The 25221-nt window shown below is 39.8% G+C and overlaps 1 protein-coding gene across 1 annotated transcript in view; it reads left to right on the top strand.

Annotated features, from left to right (window-relative positions):
* Positions 1-25221, top strand: part of POU6F2 (POU class 6 homeobox 2) — a 461711-nt gene that overhangs the window by 290697 nt on the left and 145793 nt on the right. The gene's annotated exons all lie outside the window — the stretch shown is intronic.

Below are 25221 nucleotides of genomic sequence, written 5' to 3'. Positions count from 1 at the left end.
ATCCACTTATTCCACAGGAGAAAAAAAACTCACAAGACTGTGATCATAGTAATTTATCATAGACCCCCAATTTACAACTACAGGAGAGGCAGGGCCGTTGAATTTTAATTTTCACCCAGAATTCACAACAACTAACCAGAAACAGCAACCTTTTGCTGGATTCAGCCCAACAGGGAAGAAAAGTAGAAATACTTATCCAAAGTAGATCTCAGATAAGATACAAAGATTCACCCCTAGATCAGATCAGCATATACAAGGAGGACGCCTCATAGAATCCCACCAAGCTTAATGAGTGAGTATGATAATCCAGAAGGCTCTATCAATATTAGCCCACTCTATAACCTCTAAGATAAAGACTTTAAAGAGACCATTATAAGGCTTTTTAATGAGTTCAAAGAAACATTAAAGTATAAGAAAGTATGAGAGAAGAAATGAGAAAACTAAAATCAGAAGAACTGAAAAGTTTAGTGGGTGAAATTTTAAAACAATACTCAATTGAAGGGCTCAAGAGTAGAGTATCAGCAGTTGAGTTAGAAACAGTGAACTCCAAGTTATGATGCAGGGAACCTCTAGAATACAATAAAAGATGCGGGGTGGGAGTCTTAAATAAACTGTACACCAGAGAATTGTGGGATGAGTCCTAGTAGAAAAATATCCCAATCGTCTGAGGTCTGAATCCTTGAGAAACAGTAAGGTGATTTCAACAACAACAACAAAAAATCACTAAGGGGGTATGGTGCCACCAGCAGGTCAACCTGTACCTGCGGGATGAGTGCATCAGCAGCCTGATGGTGACTTCAGGCTTCCTGATACCCCAAAATTGCCGCTCTCTATATGGCCAGACCCCAACAATTTGGGACCAAGTTTACCAAGAAATTAAATGACCAAAAGTTCGGTGTGTGGGAGCCATACCCACAAACCATCTCCAGCTTAACTACACAAGATCATTTATTGGCCTTATTTCAGAGACCCTCTGCCGGTTCCTTCATGCATGAGGCTCGTCCGGCAGAGGAACCCAGGTGCATAGGTTCCTGGGCTGAGATCTCCAAGCCTGCTCAGATCAGGACTGGGCTTCCTTCACCCAGATCCCCCATTTTCCATTAGCTAGGCAGTTACACCCACAAACTGCCCCCGGCTCCATGTAATCCCATCAACGGCCAAGATTCAGAGACTATAAAACAAAGCTCCTGGAAGCTTGTGGCCGCATATGTAGGAAAAGCATATGCAGCCATGTGACCTCTTATAGTCTAGGTCTCCTTCTCAGAGAACCGGCAAGCTACTGAGAGTATCCTGCTCACACAGCAGAGCCTGGCAAGCTCCCGTGGCATATTCAATATGTCAAAAACAGTAATAATGACCCTGAAAGAGCCTCCAATGTGGCACTGTTGGAAAGGACGAGTAAGGAGAGGCTGCTAAAATCTCAGGGCTAGGGATGGAGTGATAGCACAGCGGGTAGGGCATTTGCCTTGCATGCGGCCCGACCTGGGTTCGATTCCCAGCCTCCCATATGCCTCCCATATGGTCCCCCAAGCACAACCAGGAGTAATTCCTGAGTTCATGAACTAGGAGTAACCCCTGTGCATCGCTGGGTGTGACCCAGAAAGCAAAATAAAATAAAATAAAATAAAATCTCAGGGCTAGGACGAATGCAGACGTTACTGGTGCCCACGCAAGCAAATCGATAAATAACAGGATGACAGTGATACCCATAGATAAATCTCCAAAGAGATCACAAGCCACAGTTAATATTGAACCTGTACATGGCTGAACAGACTGGGATAAACCAGAGCAGGGCAGGGTGGCCTGGTGGCCCACTCAAACAGAGCCCCCAGCAGCCACTTGCTTGCACCATAATCAAAAATTGCTACTGCCATTCCCCCAGCCTGACTTCACAGTCTCAGGATGGACCTCACCTAGACAATACTGTCACTATCAATGTCCTCCCCTTGTTCATTGATTTGCTCCAGCGGGCCCTGTAACGTCTCCATTGTGACACTTGTTACTGTGTTTGGCATATCAAATATGTCACGGGTAGCTTTCCAGGTTTTGCTGTGCTGGTGAGATACTCTCGGTAGCTTGCTGGGATCTCCGAGAGGGGCAGAGGAATCGAACCTAGGTCAGCCAGGTCGGCAGTGTGCAAGGTAAACGCCCTGCCCGCTTTGCTATAACTCCAGCTGAAAATTCTGGTATGCATGTTTTGTGACTGAATTCTCCAGGCTTTCTCAGAGTTGGGGTGGGCTACCTTCCCCACTTCCCAATACACGTGGAAGCACTGGCAGTCACCCCCCACAAACCAACTCCAGCGCCACCCTGTAAGCTCTACTGCCAGCCTTGCTTCAGAGACCCCTAAATAAATCTCAAAAGAGATCAAAAGTTAAGTTAAGCTTGAACCCATGAATGGCTGAACAGACCGGGGTAAATTGGAAGGAGGCAGGATTGCCTGTGCCCACCCACCCAAGTAGAGCCTCCAGCAGCTACTAGTTTCCACAATCCAAAATTGCTGTCATACCCCAGCCTGCTTCCACCATCTCAGGATGGACCTCACCAAGATATAATCTGCTGAAAATTTTGTAATGTGTATCTTAGCACACCAGGCTGGAGCGATAGCACAGTGGTAGGGCATTTGCCTTACACGCGGTCAACATGGCCGACCCGAGTTCGATTCCTCCGCCCCTCTCAGAGAGCCCGGCAAGCTACCGAGAGTATCTCGCCCACACGGCAGAGCCTGGCAAGCTACCCGTGATGTATTCGATATGCCAAACATAGTAACAACAAAGTCTCCAATGGAGACGTTACTGGGCCCACTCAGCAAATCGATGAACAATGGGAGGACAGTGACAACAGTGACAACATCTTAGCACACCAACAGCCCGGGCCCGTAGACACAGAAGCAAGTCAACACAGTGCCAGAGATCTCTCCAGGCCCTATACCAAGCCATTTTCACCAGGGCACCCCAGATGGAGCAGGTGCACTCTCCCCACCTACTCCAGATGGAATCCTGGTGACCAAGAGCTTCCACAAGCAAAGGAATCAGTATGCGGGTTGTAGGACTAAATCTCCAGACTGCATGGTGGCAGAGGATCTGGCCTGTCTCTCCCCAGGTCCCTGCCCTCCCAGCAGACTGGATGTCATGCCCACAATTTGTCTCCGGGTGCTATCTTGGTGCACCAACAGCTCTGGCCCAGAGACTCCTAATTGAATCCCAAAATGGATTAGTGCCATACAGAGTTGTCTCTGGAACCCAATCATTTACAATCTAGAAATTTATATTTGCAGTCGTAAATGCGAGCTCTCATGATACTAAAAATGAGCAATGGAAAATAAATGATCTAGCATCTTTCCCTGGCAGGTAGGCTTGAATGGTGGTGGGAAATTTCTAGCAAAACATAATGCCCAAAATTAGAGACAGAGTATTGGGAAAATTGTCTGCCATAGAGGCAAGGTGAGGACTGTGATGTGGGGGGTGAGGCACTGGGGCGGGTGTTACTGGGGACACTGGTGGTGGAAAATGTGCACTGGTGGAAGAATGTGTGTACCATCATTGTATGGCTGAGTCTCAAACATGAAAGCTTTGTAACTCTGTCTCACGGTGATACAATTTAAAAAAAAAGTAATGTGGAGTTCATGCCCAATTCAATCAATGGCTGAACAAATAGCAATAGTCCTACATTATTGTTTTAAAAAATCACTAAACAAAGAAATCATAAAGGAGAGTATCCCAGAATTGAGTACTGCGTGCACACAAATTCAAGAGGTTCCAGCCAAACAGACCCAAATAAAACTACTCCAAGATTTTATAATTAGAATGACAAAAGCCAAAGAGATAGAATATGCATGCTGGGTCACACAACAAATCTTTATAAAATCAAGAAGATAGAAATTGTATCAACTATCCTCTTAGACCAGGATATGTTGAAAATGTAAATTAATCAGAAATAGAAACAGGGAAGAAACTCAAACACTTGGAAACTAAACAACCCATTCTCATCAACCTCTCATGCCAGTAAAAATATCTTCCTTTCTTGGAATTGAGTACAGGATTTCTCTCTTTTCCTACTCTGTCCTATTGCTGTTCATTGTTTTTAATACTTCCAAAGATATACATGCTAACACATGTTGGCTCTCCGTATATGTAAAAATATACACAAATCTAATGATGTGTCACAAAATCATCAGATTTTTGAGGGTGATAAATAGGTCTATTTTGGTACTCATCCCCAGTCTAGTACCTAAAAACTTAATAGAACTGAGTTTACTGAGCAAGGCTGAAAGTGGGTGAGAAAGCTCCCTGAGAAAATGGTGAAGAGAAAATTGACTCTGGTGCTAAAACATTGTATGCATGAAACCTCATCATTAATAGTACTGTAAACCTCAGTGCTTCATGGTTTTAAAAATTCAATAGGCAAAAGAGCTATTTAAATATCACCTGAGTTAGATGCTTGTTTGAAGATATGTACATAAATACATCAAATGATGAATGAATATCTCCAGAGATGGAAAATTACCCTTCCTTCCAACAAGTTCTTAGACCTAGTATTCAGAGGAAGGGCTGTCATGTTAATCCACAGTCTTGCTTCTTCTGTAAATTCTGAGCCTTATAAGGTATCATTGTGAATAGAACGGACTTTAGAGCAGTTTAAAATGTCCTGGGAAGCTATTAAATTTACAAAGACAAATGTGTTTCTCAGGAAAGGGTCGCTGTCATTGTCATTGTCTTCCCATTGTTTATCGATTTGCTTGAGCGGGCCCAGTAACATTGTGAGACTTGTTACTGTGTTTGGCATATCGACTACATCACGGGTAGCTTGTCAGACTTGGCCGTGTGGGCGAGATACTCTCGGTAACTTACCAGGCTCTCTGAGAGGGGCAGAGGAATCGAACTTGGATCAACCGGGTTAGCCATGTGCAAGGCTAACACCATACTCACTGTGCTATCGCTCCAGCCCCAAGGAAGGGGTACATTCTCTAATAAGATTTGTAACCCAAAGGCTGGGGAGATAGTATCATAGGTAAGGTGCTTGCTTTGCACACAGCAGACTCTGGTTAGACCTTCTGTACCGCACATGGTTCCCCAAGCACCACCAGGTGTGATCCCTGAGCACAGAGCCAGGAGCAAGCCTTGAGCACTACTGGGTATGGACAAAAAAACAAACAAAAAGATTTACAAAGGAAATTATAATCCCCAAAGAGTGTCAACATACCTACCATACTGTTCTAATACCAAGCACCTAAAGAGACACGGATCATAGCATGTACTTCATTTCCTCTGCTATGGCTGAATAGTAAAAGACGGAGCTGCGTGGAAATCTGACTGTACTTTGCAAGAAATTTAGGATCATAACAGAAATAATGCTCAGACCAACTTAAGAAGTAGGACAGCTGAGAGGACCACTGATTCAGGAAAGCCCGAGAAGAGATATAAAATGAGCACCTAAAATTTCATATAGAAGCATGGTGAAATATACCAGAAAATGGGGCTGTGTTTAATTTGTTCAATATTGAACATATGCTTAATTTGAGGGGAGAGGTGGATATTATTTCTCTTAAATGAGAGAAACTTTAACATCATATTATAGTGTGCCAACTAGATATTTGCTTTCAACTATATTTCCCTGAAGGATGTAATAAACTGTGGAAAAACAATCGTTCTTCATCTACCTGGAGCATAAAAAACTGGCATGCAGGGGCCTGGGGAGATAGCACAGTGGGCAGGGTACTTTGCTTCACAGAGACTTGATCCAAGTTCAATCTCTGACACCACATATGGTTCGCTAAACACTACTAGGGGAGATTCCCTGCACACAGAGTAGGAGTAATCCCTGAGCACTGGAGGTTGTGCTCTCAAAGAACATAAACCAAGAACCTTACCTGCAGCCTTTCAGAAACAAGGTTTTGAAAGAAACAGTGTCTCCCTTTAACCCTAACAATTCTCAAATGCTAGCTCTTTTGCAAGCCAGAAGAGAGCAAGCATAAAACACAGGGGGAATAATAAAAATACAATAAGGTTAAAGATTCAAATCAAATTACAGGTCCCTACATTTATTATTTCTCAGTTATTTAATAAGTATCTACTGTAATAAGGTTGCTAAGAGGAAGTTGTAAAATTAAAACAAAAAACAGTAAGTAATTATAACAAAACCCCCTTTGTTGTGGGGTTTTGGTCATGGACACCTTCTGAGGGAAACTTTGGTAACAGGCACCAGGTTGTTTCAGTGTAGTGAGAAATATCTCCTGAATGTCCCTAAAGGTGGTGTCCTGGTGAGCACATCTGCCTGCCCTGGAGTACCAGCCCCACCTGGCAGGGCAGCTAAAGTTTATCTCCAGAGCCATGTCGCCAGCCTTCCTTGATTTTTTTAAGGAAAAAAATGGATAATTTTTACTTTATGCAGGTTCTCCAATTTTTTAAATCTTGCCAACCAATTCAAAATTTTTTAAACCTCTGTTTCCAGAAGTATGGGAGTGTGATAGTATCTAGCCAGGTACCACCATCTTCTAGCTCTGAAGTAAGGCAGAAATGACATTCTCCAAAGGAAATAAGGAGGATTATAAAGAAGAGGGGAAATCATTCTCTAATAAGATCTGAATATTGTGGTCCCTTTTATTTTATTTTACTGATAATTTTTCATCACCATTAGTCACATTGTAACTGCAATTCATTACTTTCAGGGATACAATATTTCAAACCAATCTCTTCACCAGTGTCCACTTCCCTCCACCAGTGTTCCTAGTTTTTGTCCAGTCTGACTCTAGAGCAGACACTTTCCCCACAACCACCATTGTCCTAGTCTTCCCTTCCCTCACTTATTCCCCCATTGTTTTTATCATGTAAACTATTTTACATTCTCTTCTTTTAAAAACTTACAATCTCATCTGCATTAAAAATAAAGCTCACAGCTACACCTGACAGTGTTAAACATATATATTATATATTTTGCATACATATGTGTAACATATATATAACATATATAACAGTATATAACATGGAAACTAGAAACAGTCTATAGAAATGATTTAGCTACATAACTGAACTTCATCAAACTTCCAAGCCACCAAATTGTTCCAGATATATATCTCCTAGATCTATATCTCAAAATTTCATAATACTGTTCACCCAGTAGGATCACAGAAAATCTAACAGGAAAGTTGCTTAGAAGACCAGCAGAGTCAGAGAACCTAAACAATGACACAGAAGGTTCAACTAACACAGAAAATTATTTCAGTGACATCACTGTGAGATATAACAATTATCACAAGTTGACTATATCGATCTGTCACTGTTACTGTCCTCCCATTGTTCATCGATTTGCTCAAGCGGGCCCAGTAATGCCTCCATTGTGACAATTGTTAATGTATTTGGCATATCGAATACATCACTAAGTTTTAATAATTTCATTTGCCTTTGTGTTTTAACAAACAATATGAAGTAAATCTGCATGTACATGCAAGAGGACAAGCTGGGGTGATGAGTGGGGAATCCAGAAACATTGGTGGAGGGAAGGTCAAATTGGTGGTGAGAGTGGGGTTGAAACATTTAAGACCTGAAATAACTGTATTATGAACAACTTGGTAAATCACAATGTTATAATAACAAAATTTAAATAAATAATTTTTTTCTAAAAGGGTAAAGGTAAAGGCCCTCCCGTTGATCATCGATTTGCTCGAGCGGGCCCAGTAACGTCTCCATTGGAGACTTTGTTGTTACTGTGTTTGGCATACCGAATACGTCACGGGGAGCTTGCCAGGCTCTTCCGTGAGGGCGAGATACTCTCGGTAGCTTGCCGGGCTCTCCGAGAGGGGCGGAGGAATCGAACTCGGGTCAGCCATGTTGGCTGCATGCAAGGCAAACGCCCTACTGCTGTGGTATGGCTCCAGCGGGATGGAGCGATAGCACAGCGGGTAGGGCGTTTGCCTTACAAGTGGCCAACATGGCCGACCCGAGTTCGATTCCTCCGCCCCTCTCGGAGAGCCTGGCAAGCTACCGAGAGTGTTCTATATGCCAGACACAGTAACAACAAAAGTCTCCAATGGAGACGTTACTGGGCCCGCTCGAGCAAATTTTTTTCTAAAAAAATGAATAAACTCTAGTGACAGATGGGCATTTGACATATGACTTGATAACATTTGTTGAATTAATAAAGAAGAGGAAGAACAAGGAAATTAAGAGATTACAAATCAGTTGATAAATTCATTCAATGTTCCAGAAAAGATGTAAGGAGGAAAAAGAAAATAGAAAATAAATACAGAAACTATCCAAAAAGCAGAGTGATCCTTTTGTGAAAATCATTAGGGATTATAACCGATTTTTTTTATGACTGTCCCTCTCTGGTTGTTGAAATCATGGCACTTCCTAGCGTCTTTTCATTTGAGTGGTATCATAGTACTACTGGCCAATGAATTGTGAGGAAAAGTGATATATTACTTCTGAACCAACACATTCAATTCACATGTTGGAAACATTCTTTCCTTCAGGCCCCATCCTAGCAATGTTCAAGGTAGTGACTTCCCTATCGACTTGAATATCTTAAGTGACGAAAGTGAACTAAGATACTTTGCCAACTTATTGAATCCATGAGAAAATGAACTCTGTTGAGTCCACTGAGGACTTAGAGTTGCTTTTTTCATCAATATGCACTGGTTCATCCTGTCTGAGCCACTTTTATTTGCCTCTTTTATCCATACTGTGTTATCCAAGCCTTTAAATGTTATTTTACTTCACACTATTGAGATCAATTATCCTTAGAAAAATCATTGAGACATTTGCAAAAATACCTCTACCCTTTCTTTTTTAATTTTTTTTAGTGAAACACCATGAGGTACAGTTGTAGACTTACAAATTTTTGTGCTTGGGTTTCGATTATAAAATGATCAAATACCCATCCCTCCACCAGTGCCCATTTTCTATCACCATGGATCCCAGTATCCCTCCCACCCCCATCCACCCCATCTCACCCTGCCTCTATGGCAAGGCATTCCCTTTTGTTCTCTCTCTCCTTTTGGGTGTTGCGGTCTGCAAAAGAGGCATTGAGTGGCAATCATGTTCAGTCTATAGTCTACTTTCAGCATGCATCTCCCATCCTGGGAGGACCCTCTAAACGCCCTTTATTTGGTGCTATCTGAGTTGCCTTTTCCCCTAGCATGCCCAGCTGGCCTCTAAGCCATGGTACTTATCTCAACTATTCTTGGATATTAATCTCCTATTTTGTTACTTTATGTCCCCCAGATGAATGCAATCTTTTTATGTCTGTCCCTCTCTTTCTGATTCATTTCCCTTAGCATGATACTTTCCATATAGTACCACTTGTATGTAAATTTTATAACTTCATCTTTTCTAACAGCTACATAGTACTCCATTGTGTAGATGTACCAATCTTTCTTTAACCAGTCATCTGTTCTTGGGCACTCAGGTTTTTTCCAGATTCTGGCTATTGTAAAGAGTCCTGCAATGCACAAACAAGTGCAGATGTCACTTCTGCTATACTCCTTTGCCTCTCTGGGCTATATTCCCAGGAGTGATATTGCTGGGTCAAATGGGAGCTTAATTTCTAATTTTTGAGAATCATCCATACTGTTTTCCAAAAGGGCTGAACCAGTCAGCATCCCCACCAGCACTGAAGGAGGGTACCTTTCTTACCACATCTGCGCCAGCATGGATTGCTTTTGTTCTTTTGGATGTGGGCCAGTCTCTTAGGTGTGAGATGGTATCTCATTGTGGTTTTAATCTGCCTCTCCCTGATGATTAATGATGTAGAGCATTTTCTCAAGTGCCTTTTAGCCATTCGGATTTCTTCTGTTATATATATATATATATATATATATATATATATATATATTATTTATTTTATTGAATCACTGTGGGAAAAGTTACAAAGCTTTCAGGTTTAGGTCTCAGTCATGCAAATATCAAACACATTTCCCTTTACCAATACTTATTTTTCACCACGAAGAACCCCAATAAACCCCCAACCCCCACCCCTCCCAATGCCTGTGAGGCAGATGAATTCTAGTTAACACTCTATCTACTTTGACTAGATTCATTGTTTCGATAAAAGATGCACCATTTTTATTTAGAGCCCCCCCCCCAAATCAGACATTCTGAAAAAGCATTGTGAAATGATTTACTTTCTACAGCTGGGTTCAAGAATTAAATGATGTCGCGCGGCTTCGATAGCAGCTGCGCGGTTTTGGATTTCTGCTATTTTACTTATTAACCCTGGAAGTATTTCTGCTGAAAGTCAGATAATTAATAATTGGTTTCTGTGCTCTGGAGTCATGGCCGCGCCAGAGAGCCGCGTGTGGGGGGCAACTGGTGATCTCGGTAGGGCGTGAAGGACGGGCCGGAACACCCCCCTTCCTATGAGGTTTTAGTCGCCCCAACACCCCCGGCTCATACCTGGCTCTCCACAAGGCTCCCATGCGGCTGCCATCTTTCTTTCCAGAGGGGGGAGGGGGGAGGGGAGCAACACTCTTTCCCCTCTGGCAGACATGATGGCATGGATTAACACATAGTCCTTTCACTTTTCTGCTCCAAGCTGCTGGGTTCTGCATTAAGACCTTGTGCTTCTGGGGCCATGGCCATGCTGGAGAGCCGCTCGTGGGGGGCAACTGGTGACCTCAGTAGGGCGTGAAGGACGGTCCAGGACGCTCCCCTTCCCATGAGGTTTTAGTCGCCCCAACACCCCCGACTCATACCTGGCTCTCCACAAGGCTCCCATGCGGCTCCGGATTTCTTCTTTGAGAAGGTTTCTGTTCATTTCAGTGCCCCATTTTTTAATGGGGTTGGATGTTTTCTTCTTGTGGAGTTCGACCAGTACTTTTATATCCTTGATATCAACCCCTTGTCAGATGTGTACTCGGCAAATATCCTTTCCCATTCTGTAGATAGTCTTTGTATTTTGGTCATTGTTTCTTTTGAAACGCAGAAGCTTTTTAGTTTAAGATAGTCCCATTTGTCTAACTCTGTTTTCACTTGCTCGGCCTGTGGCGTGACATTTTTGAAGATACCATTAGCTTCAATGTCATGGAGGGTTTTGCCAACCTTGTCTTTAATGTACCTTATGGATTACGATCTGATGTTGAAGTCTTTAATCCTTTTTTTTATAATGAATGTATATTCGGTTTCTAATTCTATCAATATTCAAATGTATATTAAAGGTAAAGGTAAAAGGTAAAGGCCCTCCCGTTGATCGTCGATTTGCTCGAGCGGGCCCAGTAACGTCTCCATTGGAGACTTTGTTGTTACTGTGTCTGGCATATCGAATACTCTCGGTAGCTTGCCGGGCTCTCCGAGAGGGGCGGAGGAATCGAACTCGGGTCGGCCATGTTGGCCGCTTGTAAGGCAAACGCCCTACCCGCTGTGCTATCACTCCAGCCCTTGCTTTTAATAAATTTTCCCAGAATATTTTTGATACTTTCCTTCTAGTGAAAATGTCACTAATGTAATCAATTACTTTACTAACACATCTTCAATTATCTTTCCTCCTCCTCCTCCTCTTTCTCCTCTTTCTCCACGCTTTCCTCCTCCTCCTCGTTCTCCTCCTTCTTCATCTTCCTCCTCTTTTTTTTTGTTACATCTAACTGTGCTCAGGACCTTTTACTGATTCAGGGCTCAGAGATCAAACCAGAAATAAGCATTAAACAAGGCTGAAACCTGTACTATCTCTCTGACCTTAGTTGTCTTTTTAAAAGAAAAAAAAACATTTTACACAAAGTCTAAATGATGAGAATTGAATTGAATCACTTGCATATCAATTAATAGACGTTAAAAATCACCCATGGAATATAAACACCTCCCAGGCTGTGTTTAGAATCCCAGGGTTCGATACACCAGCCTAGAGATGCAGTACTGCTCAGGTTCTGTGATGCTGGCGACCATCCAGGCCATGGCTGGCCATGTTCAAAGATATTCTTCAGGACTATATTTGAAAGTTCTTGGGAGCCTCCGGGTTTGAACCAGACAATGCTCAGAGGACCAGGTGGTATTAGAGATCAAATACAAAGTCTGCTGCATACAAAGCATTCATCTTAACTCCTATGTTATCTCTCCAGCCCCTCCTTGCAACTATTTAATTATCCTCATAAAATGTTACTATACATAATTAAAAAGAAAATTAGGATAAAACAGTAATATTTATGATGTAACATGAGAATCATTACATAGTAAACAACTTGCTATCAAAATAATTTTCTCTTTAATTCAACAGAAATGAAATAACAAATCTGGCTGAGTTATATTCTTAAATCCTATGCTCAAAAGATAAAAATAGGCGTATTTTAGGAAAAAGTATTATTACTTGTTAAGATGGTCCATGAAAATACAAGATACAAGTCATTCTAGATTTGTGTCTGAGTTTAGAATTCTTCACCTGTAAACTGAGAGGAAATATCCCCTTCTCTCCCAAAACAAGCAAGATTCAACCAGGTAAGAGCTACAGAGCTTTTGGAATTTCTGTAATTACTCTATAGGAACAAAATTGAATTGCCTGTTTAGGGAGTTTAAAGTTCTGCCTAGATAAGGTAGGTTTTTGGTGATATGAGAAAATTAAGGGGAGAAGAATATAGTCATAGTCTCACAAAGAAATCTCTTGATGTAGAGTCTAGCATTCATAGCCCTCTAAAGGAATCAGCAACCGCATCTTTGTCACTTAACTTTTTTTAATCTGAACTGACAGATCACTGGAGAATAACTGTAGGGAATAATCCCCACACTGGCAGAGGGGATGAATTAAATCAACCATGAAAATAAGCACTGGCCCGTGCGTCCATAGCCTAAAAGATATTTGAGTGAGCACAGTGCTGTGTTTAAACAAGGTACAGTATCCATGGAAATGTCTGTAACATTTTCTCCTGAAAATGCCCATTTGAAGGGAAAGACAAATGCTGAGACTTTGAAAGCCAAGATATACCTTACTTTGCCTGCCAATTAATAAAATAATAAAGAATTTTGTTATTTTACTGAAATAGGAATGTAAAATGAACAACTTTCTCCCTTTTTTCCCATATCTATAGATCTATTTTTGGTGAGTGTGGCTTCATATCTACCCTAATAATTAAATGACCGACCCTAGAAAGACCAAGTTCAGTAAATTTTAGCTATATTTTTAGACCTTTTACCCTCTAGTTAAAGGTATTTTGACCTTCTGAAAAGAGACCACCAAATATACAAATATTAAAGGTAAAAGGTAAAGGCCCTCCCGTTGATCATCGATTTGCTCGAGCGGGCCCAGTAACGTCTCCATTGGAGACTTTGTTGTTACTGTGTCTGGCATATCGAATACTCTCGGTAGCTTGCCGGGCTCTCTGAGAGGGGCGGAGGAATCGAACTCGGGTCGGCCATGTTGGCCGCTTGTAAGGCGAACGCCCTCTTCATATTTATGAAGTGAAAAATAATAGCGTTGTATGTTATGCTCTTTGAGCTACTTCCTAGTTCATCTAAATATGTATACTGTCATTAAGCTCATTTGATCATAAGAAGGTAAAGTGGCACATTCTGTCAAGTCCAGACCTTTCAACAAAACAATAACTTGACCTTCCACGTATTGGAAAATGAGTGTAGCACTGTAAACTGACATCCAAGGAAAATTGAATTGCTTCCTTCTTAGTCTTCATCAACTCTGACAAACCTGGTAGAGAAGAAAGCCAGTTATTATGGGAGGGTGAGGATCCTCTAATAAATAAATCCAATCTCATATGTTGAGCAAATAGATTTCAAGTGAAGAATGAATATTTCCATAAGCAGTCTATGATTATTTGCAGGTATCAAAAAAATCAATCAAGTAAAAGCAAGGAACATGTGGAATAAATCTACTGAAATTTAGTCAAAATGCACTTAAAGAGTTCTTGCTTGATATGATTCAAATATCTAAAGAAGTCTTAATAATGTGATGGGAGGTGCTGGAGCACGCAGTTGACCCAGCTTCTATTCCCAGCATCCCATATGGTCCCCCAAGCACTGCCAAGAGTAACCCCTGTGTATCACTGGGTATGACCCAAAAAACAAACAAAAAAAAGAAAGAAAAAAGAAAAAGAGAAAGAAAAAATGATAGAAAAGGGCAGGAGAGGTAATTGGCAATTTAAATCTTTTTAACAAATTAAGTTCTTATTTTTAAAAGTTTATTATTGATTTTAATTTTTTTCTTCCTTTATTCATGATATAAGCTTATTTGAAGAGTAAAAGGATATCCATGGGAGGTTTCTCACAGCTGAAAATCCATAATAGCGCTATGTTCTAGTTCTTGAGAAGAGTTCAGTTAGTACTCAGATTTCTTGATAGTGAATGTTACATCACTAGTTTTCCATTTTTGTACCCTTCAAGAACCATTTTGTATATTTTTCTCCTTTTTTACTATTTTTAAGCAATTAGTGTGCATGTATCATTTTGACTATTTACACTTTTAATTAATCTAAGATGTTTATTACACTCAAACTTTCTCTTGAATAAGAATTAATTTTACTTTCTTGGATAAACCTAATTGTCTATCAGTTTATGCATTTTTGGTATGTTCGTAGATATATAAATGGATAAATTAAATGTAAAATGTGACAGATGTGTGCATTCCTGTGTACACATCAGTTATATTTGCATATAACTGGAATATTATTTACTCCATAGAAAGTAAGATTTTGGAAGATTACAGCGGGTAGGGCATTCACCTTACACGCGGCCAACATGGCCGACCCGAGTTCGATTCCTCCGCCCCTCTCGGAGAGCCCGGCAAGCTACCGAGAGTATTCGATATGCCAGACACAGTAACAACAAAGTCTCCAATGGAGACGTTACTGGGCCCGCTCGAGCAAATCGACGATCAACGGGAGGGCCTTTACTTTACTTTACTAAGAAAAGGTAGTAAGATTATGCCATTTGTGACTACGTGGATAGTCCTTGAGGGTATTATACTGTCACTGTCACTGTCCTCCCATTGTTCATCGATTTGCTTGAGCAGGCCCACTAAGCTAAATAAATCAGAAAGGCAAATATTATTTTTTTTTTCGCCCTCCCGTTGATCATCGATTTGCTCGGCGGGCCCAGTAATGTCTCCATTGAAGACTTTATTGTTACTGTGTCTGGCATATCGAATACTCTTGGTAGCTTGCCGGGCTCTCCGAGAGGGGCGGAGGAATCGAACTCGGGTCGGCCATGTTGGCTGCGTGCAAGGCAAACGCCCTACCCGCTGTGCTATCGCTCCAGCGATAAAATAATTTATTATTTATTTTATTTATTTATTTATTTATTATTTATTTTTAAAATAAATAAATTATTATTTATATGTAGAATATTTTAAAATGTGAATGTATAGATTCAGAGAACAGATTTGGTGGTTGCCAGGGCAAGGGGCTTACAGGTGGGTGAGATGGGGAAAATGAACAAAAAATACAGACTTCCAGTGTTTAGATATGAGTCCTGGACCATAACACACAGTGTGGTGACTATAGTAACAGTATCACTTTGTGTATTTTAAATCTGCTAAGAAAATAGATTTTAAAATTTTTTATCACAAAAGAAAAGTTCACAACTATTTGTGAGGTGAATATTAACTAAACTTAGGGGAGTTGCTGGAGATTAAACCTTGATCAGCTGCATGCAGCACTATCTCTTGGGCCCTTTTATCAATTTTTATGCATGCCAATATCACTTATGTAGAGTGATATCTCATTGCTGTTTTGATTTACAATTCCCTGATGATAAGGATTACAGAACATGTTTTTCATATACCTATTGGCCACCGTTTGTCTCCTTTAAGAAAGTTCCTGATTATCTCTTATCCCCACTTTTGAATGGGTTTGGTTGTTTTTCTGTTGAAAGTGTGCAGGTGTTTACATGTGTTAGATAGCAACCCTTTGTCAAATGACTGCTAAGTAAATATTTTCTTTATCTGGGTGACATCTTTTTATTTTAATCATAATTTTTTTTGTAGTGCAGAAGCCTTCTAGTTTGATGTAGTACCATTTGTTTATCTTTGCTTCTGTTGGCTTGGTCAATGGCACTGAGTCACTAAAGATGGCTCTATAGTCAATGCAATAAAATATCTCCTGACACACTAATCAATGTAATTAATGGATTCAGGTCTGATATTGAGGTATTTAATTCATTCAAATTGATTTTCATGCATAGTGTGAGACAGGGGTCTGAGTTCTTTTATTATTATTATTCACTTATCACTGACCAGTTTTCCTGACACCATTTATTGATGAGGGATTCCTGACTCCTCTTAGCGCTTTTGTTTAATATTAGTTGTCCGTATATACCTACCATCTCCGAGTTCTCAAGTCTATCTCATTTGTCTGAGAGTGAGTCTTTATTCAATATTTACAGTCTTGACTACTATAGTTGTATGCTATAATTTAAAGTTGGGGGTCAGAGAAACCTCCATTGTTTTGTTGTTTATTTATTTATTTTTGGTTTTTGTTCAAATTCAACTGTGTTCCTAGAATGAACAGAAGCCATTGGGCTACACTAGCACACGACAGGGACAAATGGAGACGTTACTGGCTCGAGCCCGCTCTAGCAAATCGACGATTAACAGGAAGTCAAGTGATCAAGTGCTCAACAGTGCTCAGAACTTACTTATGGTGGGGTTCAGGAAACCATATATGTTGCCAGGGATAAACCCAGATCGCCCACTTGCGAGGCAAGTGCTAAACCCACTGTATGATAGGCTCCAGAACTTACTGTTTATTTTTAATTACTGAGAGAAGAAACAGACATCGTCTTTGGGAGGTAGTGCCTTTTATAGCATTTAACTTTTTCTAAAGCCTTGGATATGTTTAGATTTTCTTCTTGGAGTTTTGTCTTCTTGTTATAATTTGAAACAACTGCTTTATTTCTAGACTGTGGCTTTGCCAGAGAGCTTTGGTTATTTTTGGAACTATATAGATACTACATACTAATAAATATTAAACCCAAATGTCCAACTATAGATAAACGGATCAAGAAATTACGGTCTATGTGCATAATAGAATACTATGCAGCTCTAAGAAAGAATAAATCATATAATTTTCAGCAACATCAATGGAACAAGAGAATATCATGCTGAGTGAGATTAGTCAGGAGGAAAGGTATAGATATGGAATGATGTCTCTCATATGTGGGACTTCAAGACACATAGAAAAGTAGCAACAAAGGTCCAAATGTAACACAATGGGAGATGAACAGACATCTTCTAAAAAAAGAAATAAAGATGGCTAATAGGCACATGAAAACATGTTCCTCATTACTGATTATAAGGGAAATACAAATCAAAACAAATAGGAGATTTAACCTCATACCAATGAGAATGGTTTATAAACAATACCAAAAACAATTAAGTGCTAACCGAGATATGGCGAAGGAATTTTCATTCACTGTTGTTTCCAGTCTTTCTTATATATGTCATTCACTATCATCGAGTTTTACATAGTTTAGCTTCTCTGGAAAATGGTTTGAAGACTACACAAAATATTATGAATGTTTTCCATATGACCTTACAATTCCACTTCTGAAATCTATCTCAAGAAAAAGGAACACTAATCTTTATTCATCTCAGTACTGCTTGAAATAACCAAGATCTGGGAACAACCCAGGAGCGCAACAGTGGATGCTGGACATAGAAATTGTGGTACATGTATGCAGCGTAGTACTATTCAGCTGTAGGAAAAGATGAAATTTTCAGTATTCTTCAACTGGAATGGAATTGGAGTACATCATGTCAGTGATGTGAGTCAGAAAGTAAAAGATATATAAATACTATTTTCCCTCAGTTGCAGAGCATAAAGAAAGGGATTAGATAATCCCAAATGGAAACAACCCCTATGATATAATTAATGAAATTAGAAACTGAGAGGGGCAGAAGAGAGGATAAAGTAATGGAGTAAGGGTGGCAAGATCTTAAAAAAAATGGTGGTTGGAAGCATTGGATTGGTCTAGTAGCTCTGCAGCTATATAACAATAATTTTAATACTATGTTGTTGTCTCTGATGCCTCAATTTTTAAACAAACATTATTTATTAAATAAAGAAAAGTATAAGTCTGCAGTTAAAGAACATAGCCTTCCTTTCCAGTAGCTAATTTACTCTATATACATTGTAGGATGGGGGGCCTGGAGTCACTGTCCCCCATCAAGGTCAAGTTCATCTGGAGAACTCACAGTGGCCACCTTTGTTGCCAATGCCCTACTCATTTACTATCCTTAAAATAACACCAAGACTGAGCACAGGGCTGCTGCCAATTGAGCATAAGTTTAGAGGAAATCCTCTCTCTCTCTCTCTCTCTCTCTCTCTCTCTCTCTCTCTCTCTCTCCATAAAGTGACACGAATAAACTGTATCATGCCCTCTCTCACCCACTCACTTTATGCCTCTCATCTCTCTCCCTGTTTCTTATGATAATCCATGGCTCACACTCAAGTTACCATCTTTATGCTCAAATTGCACATTTGCGTCCCATATCCACAAGTTTCTAAAGCATGTTTTGCCTGTGCTGGGGAGAACCTCCCTGTAGCCGATAGTTCTCTTTCTTTTTTCAAATTTTATTGAATCACTGTGTGATAGTTACAAGCTTTCGTGTTTGGGTTACAATCACACAATGATCAAATACCCATCCCTCCACCAGAGCACATTCCTCACCACCAATATAAGCCCCCTTTCCCACCCTCCCCCTGCCTCCATGAGAGGCAGTATCCCCATATTCTCTCTCTGTTTTGGGGCATTATGGTTTGCATTGCATATACTGAGAGGTTATCATGTTTGGTCTATTATCTACTTTCAGCACATATCTCCCATCCCGACCGGTTCCTCAAGCCATCATTTTTAGTGATATCTTCTCAATTCCAGCTTCCTACTCCCCTTTGCTCATGAGGCAGGCTTGCAGCTATGGAGCAATCTTCCTGACCCATGTATGTACTATCCTTAGGTGTCATCCTCATGTTATGTTGTTTTATACTCTACAGATGAGTGCAGTCCTTCTATGTCTGTCCCTCTCTTTCTGACTCATTTCACTTAGCATGATACTCTCCATATCTATCCATTTATAAGCAAATTTCATGACTTCATCTCTCCTAACAGCTGCATAATATTCCATTGTTTAGATGTACCAAAGTTTCTTTAACCAGTCATCTATTCTAGGGCACTTGGATTGTTTCCATATTTTGACTATTGTGAACAGTGCTGCAATGAACATATAGATACAGATGTAATTTCTACTGTGCTTTTTCGTGTCCTCTGGATATATTCCCAGAAGTGATATTGCAGGGTCATATGGAAGCTCAATTTCTAGTTTTCGAAGGACTGTCCATATTGTTTTCCAGAAAGGCTGAACTAGTGGGCATTCCCACCAACAGTGAAAGAGTGTCCGTTTTTCCCCACATCCATGCTAGCACTGGTTGCTTTTGTTCTTTTAAACTCTATGGTGTGAGATTATATCTCATTGTTGTTTTGATTCGCATCTCCTTCATGCGAAGTGGAACTTTTGGCCATTTGTATTTCTTTTTTGAGGAAACTTCTGTTCATTTCTTCTCCCCATTTTTTGGATGGGGTTGGAGGTTTCTTTCTTGTACAATTCTACTAGTGTCTTGTATATCCTAGATATTAATCCCTTATCAGATGGGTATCTGGGAACAGATGGCAAGATAGTTCTCTTTGTCCTGACTCAGAAACAGGCAGGCAGACTAGCTGTGCAAATTTGGGAAGGTTACTTAGTCCTGCTGAACTCAAGGCCTAGAGGTATAAAATTCCATCAATACTATTCATATGTATGTATGACTTACTTCAAATACGGAATCTTTCAGATGGAATGTGCTTCCTTAACTTTGAAAGCATTGTCTTATTTTACTTATTTTTATTGAAATTGAGGTAACGTGCTTGCAATACTATTAATGTTTATGTTTTTGTGTACAAAGTCACTACATTTCTACAACTACCCACCCCACCAGCATTGCTCTGGTATCAGTCTAGTCCACCTCTTTCTTTACCATCACCCCCACCACTTGGTAACCTCTATTCTGAAATCAGAGTCCAATGGTGTGCTGTTATTAGATTTTATCCCCCTTCTTGCTTTGATTCCTTATATATTACACATGAAAGATGTTCTCTGGTTCTTGTTCTTCTACCTTTGCCTTATTTCAACAGTTGTCATTAAAACCCAAGTTATCATCTCTATTTTCTGTGTGCTCACCGAGATAAGTTTCTAAATCTCTCCAATTTTCATTAGAAGCCAGACAGGGGACTGCATACTTTTAGGATGGGTTCAAGGCTCTATCTGATAATAATTCCATTCTCTGCACTGCCATACCCATATTTTATCTCTAGTGGGCAGAAAGTTTCCCGCCCTATATGGCCTGGCACTCTGACTATGTCTCTCTTGCCACTTACAGAGGCATGGTGTCTGCTGGTCGCTTTTCTGACCCCTCACGACCATAAAGCTGTGCAGAACAGGGAAACATGGTTTTCTTTTTGTGGTTGAGTTCTCAGTATCTGAATATAGAGAGAAAAATTGTGTTTGTAATTATTATTACCATCATTAGTATTGCCACTATTATTATCATGGTATAATGCAGATAGTATTACATTTGCCATTTTCACCATTTAGATATTTACAATTAAGTGGCACTATGTATATTTGAAATGCTGTCTTACCTTCACCACTGTCGAGATCAAGAACATTTTCATCACCACAAATGGAAAAATCCATCCTTCTTTGCTGTGTTCCTCCATATCTTCAGATCTTAGCAACCACTAATCTTTCTGTCTTCATGAATTTGTCTGGCCTGGGCATTTCACACAAATGTAATAATACAGCAGGTAGCCTTTGAAATCTGGCTTCCTGCACTTAACGTGTACTTCTAAAGTTATCCACTTTATCCTCACCAGATGCTTTCTCTCACTTTGACCAAGACTGTACCAACAACTGCTCATGGTAGGGTCTGGAGAGTCAGTTCCTTCATACTCTTTTCTGGCTACCTTTACTTGATAACCCTTCCTACTTCCTTGCTCCTCAGCATGGGTCTTCTTTTCATCCTAAATCTCTCTTAAGTCCCAAATATGCCAAGGTGTGTAAACATCAGCAGTGAATAATTCACTCCCTTCCAGCACACTCTCAGACACTCTCTTTGCCAGCCATGCACACACCAGCCTGCACCTAAAAAAATGCCAAAAATGCTAATGTTTAGATCCTGACCAGAGTGATTATACAAAAGTATGATTTTATTCTTGTGTTAACAAAGGTGAAGATGTCACTAAGAGTCACACTTTGCTTTATGTGAATTCTAAGGTGTTTCAAGTATCTTCTAAGTTAACATTTATTTGTCTTTCTCCAGAAATTTTCATCGTGAAAAGGTTTCTCATATGTGGGTATTAATAATCCCTTTACTTTCAGTTTCCTTGCCTTGGAAGTAATAATAAGTAAATTCACCCAATATTGTTCAGATACTTTTCGTGGTGTGGTTCTATATATTAGTTTCCTGAGGAAACCTTAAACAAAGATTCAAGTTAAAACATTTTCCAATTTACAGTTGACCTACAAAAACTGAATAAATGGGTTCTTGATGACTCTTTTGCCATATTAAATTATTTTGCAGGGAGTTTTTAAGCCATGTGTTTTGCTACAGTTTTCTCTTTTCTCCAAGAAATTCAAAGTTTGATTGAATTTTATGCTGTTTTTTTTGCAAATTTATCAACTTTTAAATTCAAGTGACCTAATTAAAATTTTTGGTTTTAATTTTTCATATCTACTGTTACAATAGTTTGCAGTCAAAATTTTACATTTAAATTGGTCATATAGTGCACCAGAAAGAAAGGAACAATTCTAATGGGGTAGATGAGATGAAAGTTAATATCTTCTCTTTCATACATCATGTGAGACTTTTAGCCCCCCCCAAAAAAAATCATTTCTTTATGTTGTTGTTATTTTTACTTGGGGACCATAGCTGACTGTGTTCAGGGATTACTCCTGGATCTGTGCTCAGGAGTAACTCCTGTCTGTGCTCAGGGAATCATATATGGGGCCAAGTATCAAACCCTGGTCTGCTACCAGCAAAGCAAATGCCTTACTCATTGTATTCTCTCTCTTCCCCTCCCTTCCTCTCTCTCTTTCTCTCTCTCTCTCTCTCTCTCTCTCTCGCCCCTAACAATTATCATTTCATCTGCAAACAATCTCTGTAGTTTAAATATGTTCTTGAACTTTCCTAACTTGTGCCCATAGCTCAGTATGCTTTATTAATTGAGCCATTTACAAGCTCTATAGGTCACCATTTTTCAGTTTTGTTTTTATATTACAATATCGGTGCCCTTGGCATTTTTTAGACCAGAGTTACATTCTTATAAAATCTCACATGCCTTGTACAGTACATATCTAAACATATTGTATTTCCCACCATTTTTTGCTTGCAGGTGCCAAATTACCTGATAAGACTCAAGAAGATTTTGTTTAGGTTTATGTCTTCCCAGGCAAGCTACAAGTTATGGGAAAGAAATAACCAAGCAATTTTAACTCACTGACATAAAGAAATAAAGACACATTTGGAATCATGTCTCATTAGTAGGTTAGGGTCTGCTGCATCTACCCATCTGCCTATATATGTTTGCCAATATTCCACAGAATTTTTCTCTAAATGCTAATTTAGATAAATGCTTTTCTAACCAAAATAAAACAGTATGGTATTAAGTCAACCATAAAAATAAGAACTGAAATATGTGCCCCCACCTGAAAGAAATCAGTTTGATGCAATCAGGCATGTGGCCAGATGCATTCAATTTCCCAAAGTCTATGGCTTCATGAAGAGGAGAGATCAAGTCCCAATCCCTGAGACGCCCAGAGAACAGAGATACTAGGAAATCCTAATTGAGCTGGGGTTCAGTAAATGTGAGTTTGTTTGACAGGAGGCAGGGTGGGGAGATAGGAAAAATGACAAAAACAAACCATCCTCTTAAAGTTTCAATAAATGGAATAAAGACTGTGTTTTTGAAGACTGTTTTTAAAGCAACTTCAGTTTGATAGTAGTGTTGGGCAGTCCCCACTGACCTGGTATTTTCCAGTCTTTACTCATAAACAAACTCCAGAGTCCCCAGATCACCCTGGATTTATACACAGGGCAAGACACACCAGGGAAGTGAGTGTTTGGACAGATTTTCCATCCCAACTGGTCCAACATGAAAGTCCTCCACAGTCCCGTTCAGTACAGGATTCAGACCAGTGCCTTTGAGAGCTATGAAGCCACCATTTCAACCATGCAGTCTTGCCATGTTTTAATGAAACCTGCAACTATGACTTACACTAGAAGTAAACTGCAAGTTATCCATCATCCTCCTAAATCCGTGAAAAACACTTGCCACCTAGGTGATCTCATTCAAAACTTTCTAGAGCCTTGTTTCTGAGCCATGCATTCTCCACACTATCTTTCAAGAAGTTTAAACTGTACTAAAATCTGCTTTCTCCCATTTGGAATATCCTTTCTTCTTATATTTTGAGAGATGAGCCTCTTCTTCATGGATCTTCTTTGTTCTTTTTCCAGATTCTTTCTGAATGCTGCCTTTTTCTCTCAAACCTGCATGAAGACACTATTCAAGATTCCCTTGGTACTTTTGGCCTGTTTTTGACTGTTAACCATTCAGTCAGTTAACTGACATTTCTCATCTATCAATCACCCTAGGACACTGTACCACATACTCCTAAAACTGATGACTTTCATACATTAATTGTATTTCCATAGGGATAGAATAGGACCTTTGAAGGCAAGACTGTGTCTCCTGGACAGGAGCTATAATATAACAGGTTGACTTGCACACAGCAGATCCAAATTTGACCCTCAGCACTCCATATTGTCCCCTGATCACTGCCAGGACTGATCCTTAAGCTCAGAACCAGGAGTAAATCCTGAGCACTGCTATATATGGCCCCAAAACAAAAACAAACTAACAAACAAAAAAATACTGTCTCCTTTCTCAATCCAACTTATTGGCTTTAAATAAGCTTTACAAAATTATTCATGTTTTTAAACAAAATTATTCTTAATTTACAAAACTAGTCACTTGTTAATTTTCTTATGGAGAAAATTTTTTGTCCTCAACAAATTGTTCAATAAAATATTTGTCAAGAACATATTTGTTGTATGAAGGTAGATATATGATATGTCATTTTACAAAACCTGTATGTTATTGGGAAGGAGGCATTTTCTTTAATAAAAAAAAAGAAGAGACTAGTTTAATATTGCAAACAGAAGCTGTTACCTTTGGAAAACTTGACTACTTCAATGTTTAAAAAAGAAGGCAGGAAAACATTACATCCAAGGCTATGGGTTCCACATTAATCCTCAAATTTATTTGTAGACTTGTTTGAAAGCTTTTCAACTGAGATTCAGGCAAAGAAGGAAGTGAATTTGTAGCAGTAATTTTCTCTTAATCATTCTTTGGCCAAACTAACTGTCATCCTGCTGCAGAAATCGTTGGGCTGGAAGGGCATATGAGAAAAAAATTAGTGTGCTCAGTGTTGAGACAGCTTGTCCCACAAAACTGTACTTTTCATATAACAGGAAAATCTTGAGAGATGGCTCCATGTCTCAGCTCCTGACCTGCCCTGGAGGGATGGGCCTGTGGCCATCCCCCTGTAGGTGGAGGTCCTGTGTAACTCTCTCAGGTGCAGTCAAAATTCTCCTGATCTCTAAACACAGGGAGGGCCGCAGGGGTGGGGGGTGGGGGGGAGAACATCATAGAAACTTGAACTTCTGATCATTCCATTTGCAATTTCTCTAAGTTTTGTTTGAGCGAGCAATATGAAGTAAGCTTGTGCTGTGTGTGCCTAGGAAGAGGGCTTAGAGTGAGAGGGCAACACTGGTGTTGGATTGGTGTTGGAGTATTGTAGGCCTGAAACAACTTACAATTAACACAGTAAACACTTTGTAAATCACAATGTTTTTTAATAGCACTGTAACACTCTCCTCCCGATGTTCATCAATTTGCTCAAGTGGGCTCAGTACCGGCTCACAAAAAATTTTGAGACTTGTTGTTACTGTGTTTGGCATATCGAATATGTCAGGGGTAGCTTGCCAGGCTTTGCCATGTGGGTAGCTTGCCAGGATCTCCAAGAGGGACAGAGGAATTGAACCCGGGTCGACCGCTTGCAAAGCAAATGGGTTCAATATATATATATATATATATATATATATATATATATATATATTTTTTTTTTTTTTTTTTAAGGTGAGTAGACGATGAAGTGGAAAGTGAAAATGACACAGTAGCCAGATGGATGGTGAAAACC

This window comes from Sorex fumeus, unplaced genomic scaffold (assembly GCF_029834395.1).
Source record: "Sorex fumeus unplaced genomic scaffold, SorFum_2.1 ptg000020l, whole genome shotgun sequence".
In the NCBI taxonomy this organism is placed as follows: domain Eukaryota; kingdom Metazoa; phylum Chordata; class Mammalia; order Eulipotyphla; family Soricidae; genus Sorex; species Sorex fumeus.
Note: the sequence above shows the minus strand (reverse complement) of the source record. Positions and strands in the feature narration are given on the sequence as shown.